The following is a 6915-nucleotide window of genomic DNA, read 5'->3' as shown; positions in this document are numbered from 1 at the left end:
CTACTCTCTCCCCACCCCCACCCTCCTCTAGCTTATCTCTCCATGCTTCAGGCTCTCTGCCTTTATTCCTGATGAAGGGCTTTTGCCCAAAACGTCGATTTTGCCTGTCCTCGGATGCTGCCTGAATTGCTGTGCTCTTCCAGCACCACTAATCCAGAATCTGGTTTCCAGCATCTGCAGTCATTGTTTTTACCTCTGTGCTATCACTGATATGAGGATACAGCAAGAAGAATTAACTGTCTATCTTAATTTTCAGACCAGGAAGGTATATTGTTTGTTAAGGCTGTTATCATGAGGATCATCTCAATCATCCCTTTTGTGTAAAAAAAATGGCTCAAAGTATGAAAAATTCCTTTTGCCAGCATAAACAGGCCAAACAAATCAGCATCCTCTTCTCATGCTGTATAAAATGACAGGCCATTTTCAAATCTCCTTCTCGCAGCCTTGTTCTGATGAGTACAAATCAAAAAGTTTCAAAATCTTGTCTTCTTCTAGCAATGTTTAAATCTATTAGTTGTTTTGTATATGAAAATGGAAAAAAGACAAGCTGAATATAGAACACAGTTTGAAAAATCTCAAAACACACAAACTATCTCATCTATCCAAAACTTTAAAGCTTTTCAAATCTTGATTAATTGCCTTTCTATCACATTTTATCACATGCTTCTTCCCAGTACTATCCTGTAAAGTGTGAAGTCTTTCGCTAATTTCGAACAAAATCCTCCTGGTCTGAACACTTCACAAGGGAAACTTTTACACCAAGGCAACTATGCTTTCTCTGCATTGTCCTTTTTTTTTTTAAAATGTTCATTCACATGATGTGGGCATTGCTGGCTGAACTAGCATTCACAGGCCATCCCTAATTGCCTGGAGAGCAATTAAACATCAACCATAATGCAGTTGGTCTGACTTACCTATAGGTCAGACTAGAAGAGAAACTATATATGTGCCTGACTCCGATCAGTTTTGTTTCAAAACGTAGCCTAAAAGCTGTGAATGTCTGGATTTTCTACACTATAATCAATTGTTCACAGGGCCATTGATTCAACCAGATTAACAATCCCAATCAGGAAACTCATTCTATCAGGTCAACCTGGCTGACCTTGCTACAACCACTATGACCCTCCCACTCCGATTCCAAGGACATAAGCTGGTTCTTTATTTGTAGCTCCTCCTGGGCGTTTTAGCACTGGGTCAGGTTCCTCCAACTCTGTCTTTGATATAGCAGATATGAACAGTAGCTCACCTCTAACATCTGGAGCATCTTGGAAGAAATTCATTCTGTTTTATAGGCAGCAAAAGTGCACAGCCGGCGATTTCTACCATGTCCATCTCAGATTCCAAGGTCTCTTCAATGATTGACAGAGAGAGGGGGAGAGCCCATGGGTTCCAAAAGTCAGAAAGGCTGTCGAGGAGCCAAACACATTTTGCTCACGCACCATTCGAGAGTCAGAACTTCATACAGCATTGGACCTGACCTCACGTCAACCATGCCTCTTACCCATGTAGGGTCATTCCTGTGGTTCCTACGCCAAACTTTGTTCCCTGAAGTGTAGGCACCATGCTGGGGTGACTTAAAACATGTTTCACTATAGTTTTCTTATAAAAGTACACATGACAATAAACTTCTATGCTAAACTGTCTCTCACTTAATGGAGTGACATTGGCATTCCTGATGCCATTTGAGCCACCTCCCCAAGTCTAGGAAGATCAGATTTAACCTGGTGCACAGTCTGGTCTGCATGAGCAACTCTGCTGGAGCTATCCCTGGGGTTGCATGAGGGGTGGTCCGATAATCAATTTGATATCTAGTGAAGCTGTAAGCTGTTGCTTTAAACCTGCCTTCGAAAGATTGGACAGCTCTTTCTAGAACATAAAACATTACAACGCACTACAGGCCCTTCGGCCCTCGATGTTGCGCCGACTTGCTATACCAATCTGAAGGCCATCTAACCTACACTATTCCATGTACGTCCATATGCTTGTCCAATGACAACTTAAATGTACTTAAAGTTGGCAATAGGATGATGGATGGTATGGAGTTGCCCATATATGTGAAATACCATTCGATTTTATGAAGTACTCAAATTCCTTGCTGGTAAAGAATGGCCAATTATCTCTGACCAACACTTCCAGGAGTTTGTATATTGTAAAAAATGCACACAGGTTTTCAATCATCACCTCCATGTTCGATGAATGAACTCTATGCATGACCAGCAACTTTGAGTGGGTGTCCACAACGAGTAAGAACATACAGCCCAAGAAAGAACCTGCACTGTCAACATGTAAATGAATCCATCACCAATGTGGCGGAGTTGCTGGTGGTAATTTTTGTCTTTGTTTGGCACTGCCCCACTAATGACATATATCTGCATCCAATCCTGGCCACCAGACATAATGTCTCACCAACATCTTCATTTACGAAAACTCTGGATGACCCTGGAGGAGTTTGGCCAGTACATTTGCTCAGGACAATCACTCTTGCTCCCTATAATAATATGCCATCCTCTACTGTAATTCAGTCTCTCTGGGTCCAAAAAGGTTTCAATTCTGGTTGTGATGGCTCTTTGGTTTCTCCCATCACCATGAGTTGTTTCAGCTTTGCCTGCACCAGATTTTTCTGCGTCATAAGTCCAGCTGTGACTGGAAGTGAGTCCAGAAAATTTAGAATCATTACAGACTCTTCCAGTGGTGTATCTGCCAGCAATGCTCCAACTTCTAATTTAATATCAGAGCCCACCTCTGATCTCGACCCAATGCTATAGGCAGTTTATTAGATTTACCAGATTCCCTACAGTGTGGAAACAGGCCCTTCAGCCCAACAAGTCCACACCAAGCCTCCGAAGAGTAACCCACCCAAGATCCATTTCCCTCTGACTAAGGCACCTAACCTATGGGCAATTTAGCATGGCCAATTCACCTGACCTGCACATCTTTGGACTGTAGGAGGAAACCCATACAGACACAGGGAAAATGTGCAAACTCCACACAGACAGTCACCCGATGCTGAAATCGAACCTGGGACCCTGGTGCTGTGAGGCAGGAGTGCTAACCACTGAGCCACCATACCACCCAGTTTTGCCTTGTCCTCTTTTAATAGATCTAGCAAGGGGTTGTGGTCCACTATTATTACAAATTTACATTTGTAAAGGTATTGGTGGAACTTCCTGACTCCAAACCTCAGTGTTGGCATCAGCGCAAACAGGATGGCTGAAACTCCTGTTCTTTTTTCACCCTCACTATTGCCTAACAGCGATACCATTTAGTTTTCTGCAGCACCTACATTGCGTGTGTATAGGTATAAGACACAGTGAATGAACGAATGCATAAAACTTTATTCGGCTTCCACCACCAGGAAGAAAGGAAACACCCAAGGGGCCAGTGACAAGCCAACTCGTCCATGCCAACCAGATACCCCAACCCAATCTGGTCCCACCTGCCAGCACTTGGCCCATATCCCTCCAAACACTTCCTAGTCATGTACCCATCCAGATGCCTTTTAAATGCTGCAATTTTACTAGCCTCCATCACTTCCTTTAGCAGCTCATTCCACACACGCACCACCCTCCGGGTGAAAAGGTTGCCCTTTAGGTCTCTTTTATATCTTTCCCCTCACACCCTAAACCTATGCCCTCTAGTTCTGGACTCCCCGACTCTAGGGAAAAGACTTTGTCTATTTACCTGATCCATGCCTCTCATGATTTTATAAACCTCTATAAGGTCACCCCTCAGCTTCTGAAGCTCCAGGGAAAACAGCCCCAGCCTGTTCAGCCTCTCCCTATAGCTCAAATCCTCCAACCCTGGCAACATCCTTGTAAATCTTTTCTGAACCCTTTCAAGTTTCACAACATCCTTCTGATAGGAAGGAGACCAGAATTGCACACAACATTCCAAAACTGGCATAACCAACATTCTGTGCAGCAGCAACATGACCTCCCAACATGACCAATAAAGGAAAGCATACCAAACATATTCTTCACCATCCTACCTACCTGCGACTCTATTTTCAAGGAGCTATGAACCTGCACTCCAAGGGCTCTTTGTTCATCAATACTCCCTAGGCCCTTACCATTAAGTATATAAGTCCTGCTACAATTCACTTTCCCAAAATGCAGCACTTATCTGTCAGCTTGAGCTCCCTGATTGGATCAGATTAACACCTCCAATCAGGGAACTCATATTCTATGAGGTCCACCTGGCTGACCTCATTAAAATCATTACAACTTGCAATTACGAAATAAAGGACAAAATATCGATTTTCACTTCGGAGACATTAGCCATCATATGCGCCACAACGAAGATGAGTGATGTAGCAACCATGATTGTAAAAGTCAACCTACACCAATGTCTCATATCTATCCTACATGTGCCACTTCACATATCAGATCCAATGAGGATATGGTTTGGTGCACATCTACAAATGAAAAATGTAAATTGATTGATGCAAGTTTGATTTAAAAAGTGTGTACACAAGACCCAACATGATCAGCTAGTGAACTGCGTATATAGATGAACCCCTGTTTATGACAATTTAAAGTAGAATACGTAATATCTACAAGATAAGCTACAACAACTAGCAGGTTCCTTTGGTGGCACCTTCGAAATCAGTGACAAGGGAAATAGATACTTTGGAACATCACCCTGCATGTTCCCCTCCAAATAGCCCAAACCTGGAACTTTACACCTTTCATAACAGCAATGTGGATGCTGTTTCACTGCATGAACTGTGATGGTTCATGAAGCTCACGCCATCTCTTCTCGAGGAACATGGGGGCAATAAGTGCTGTCCACATCCTTGACGGAGTATTTTTCTTAAATCAGTTCAGCACATTTGGCAATACTAGGCATTCCTGATGAAGGGCTTTTGCCCGAAACATCGATTTTCCTGGATGCTGCCTGACCTGTTCTGCTTTTCCAGCACTACTCTTATCTCGACATTTGGCAATACTGCTGATAAATTGGTGTCGTTAAGTTGGTGGGGAAGCTTAAAATCAATTATACAATACTGAAAGAAATACATTAATTTACGTTGTTTTATTTGGATGGATGCATGCAAGTAATTTATTAAGTCGGTAACGAAACCTCCAGACATCTGGGTGTTCTTTTTAAAAGTAATTAATACTATTGCTATGAAAAGAAAAACCGTTTCATATGTTCGCGAAATTGCCCACGAGGAATAAAAGACTGAAAAACAATGCGGTGAAAATAACTGCCCCGCCCCCGCCCCCCCAGGAGGAGGAGGAGGGGGAAACCATCGCTCCACACATGCGCAGTGCGGAGCTTCAATAACAAGAGACAGAATGGGAAGTACGCGATAGCTCGAAATCAGGCAAGTACTTGAGGTCAAAACACTGAACTAACAAATAATATAAACTTGAAATAAAGGACTCCATATCCCATTTAAATACCTACCTTTATTTCATTTCTCTCTCTCTCTCCTCCCCTGCACCGCCGCACAACACATACAGGCTGTACCCCCACCCCCTCATTTCTTCTTCATTCTAACGAATAAACTGATGCCCAGAGACCGTTAGGGATCACCCCAGTTCTGAAGGAGGGTCACCGGAGCCGAAACCTGAACTCTGATTTCTCTCCACAGAGATTGCCAGACGGCAGATTTCGGGGGAGGGGGGTATTTTGTTTCTGATTTCCAACATCCGCAGTTCTTTGGGTTTTTAAAAAATTCTGTTAGCAATCAAACGTTCTTGTCCGAGCCGCGACTGTCCATCCTCGGCGGCCGTGATAGACAGCTCGGGCAGCCAGTCAATACCGCGTCTGAGGGGCTGCACTAAATTACACCGATCCATTTTGTTTTTTTTAAAGCGCTATCCTCGAAACAAAAACATCAATGCTCACGCCGATTAAAATTAAATTGAACTGCAATCTTTAACAAGCGGCATATTTTCTAAAAGAAACAGGATACTGCGCACTACTTTCCATATAGAATATAATTTTCATCCAACACTTACATAACGATGCAATGTTGCTGTTGGAAATGTCCTGTTTCTTTTCTCCTTCCCTTATTAATCAGGGAGATATCTGAAACGGAGGTTGGGCGTCTGTAATAATTTACATGATTTAATTTACCGGTCATCCATCAGTCGCGAGCATTTTTTTTCCTGCAATAACTGTCAACGTTGCTCGAGCTCAGCGCGATCTCCTTGCGCAGGCCCCGTGCGCGAGGTTCGCTGGGAGAGTCCCACTGACCCAATTCTCTCCATTGTTGTGATCGTGGGAGAGGCGGGGCCACTGCTGCACAGATAGTCCCACTGACCCAATTCTTGCCATGGTCTTTGTTGATGTACGTTATGTTAACAATCTGGATCCTGCTTTGGAGGTTGGAAGTTCAAAGTTTGCAGATGGCTGTAAACATTGAGAAATTGTACAGTGTGAAACTCCAAAAGGACATTGACAAGTTAGGAGGATAGGTGGCTGGTGACATTCAAGTGTGAGGTGATGCACTTTGGTTGGAAGAAGATTGAGAGACAATGTAAACCACGTCGTTCAATTCAATGCAAGGGGATGTAGGAGTAGAGGGACCTTATATACACCTGCACAGATCACCGAAAAGTGGCAGGACAGATGGAGAAAGCAGTTGATAGATGATGAAGACTTGGATATACTGTGAATTATGAGGGGAATCGTGTAGAATTGTGATAGAAACAAGATGGTGAAATGAGACAAGTGACAGATGTAATTTAATGAAGAGAAGAGTGAATTGATTAATTCTTGTTGGAAGAATGTGGAAAGACAATAGAAAATATAGGGTATAATTCTAAAGTGAATGAAGGAGCAGAGGGATAAAAATGTAAATTTGTATACATAATTTAAGGTTGAGAGAATCATTAACAAAGTCTAAAACATCTGGGCCTTATTCTTAGTACAAAAATGAAAGTGTTTTGTTTAACTGTATAA

At 42.7% G+C, this 6915-nt stretch overlaps 1 protein-coding gene across 1 annotated transcript in view; it reads right to left on the bottom strand.

The window, feature by feature from the left end:
- clocka (clock circadian regulator a) overlaps positions 1-6158 on the bottom strand; it is a 144516-nt gene extending 138358 nt beyond the window's left edge. Inside the window, exon 1 of the mRNA XM_043690694.1 lies at positions 5970-6158. The gene's annotated coding sequence lies outside the window, so the exon portion shown is untranslated. The remainder of the gene's footprint in view (positions 1-5969) is intronic.
- Between the last annotated feature and the right edge of the window lie 757 nt (positions 6159-6915).

Source organism: Chiloscyllium plagiosum, chromosome 1 (genome assembly GCF_004010195.1).
Source record: "Chiloscyllium plagiosum isolate BGI_BamShark_2017 chromosome 1, ASM401019v2, whole genome shotgun sequence".
NCBI lineage: Eukaryota > Metazoa > Chordata > Chondrichthyes > Orectolobiformes > Hemiscylliidae > Chiloscyllium > Chiloscyllium plagiosum.
Note: the sequence above shows the minus strand (reverse complement) of the source record. Positions and strands in the feature narration are given on the sequence as shown.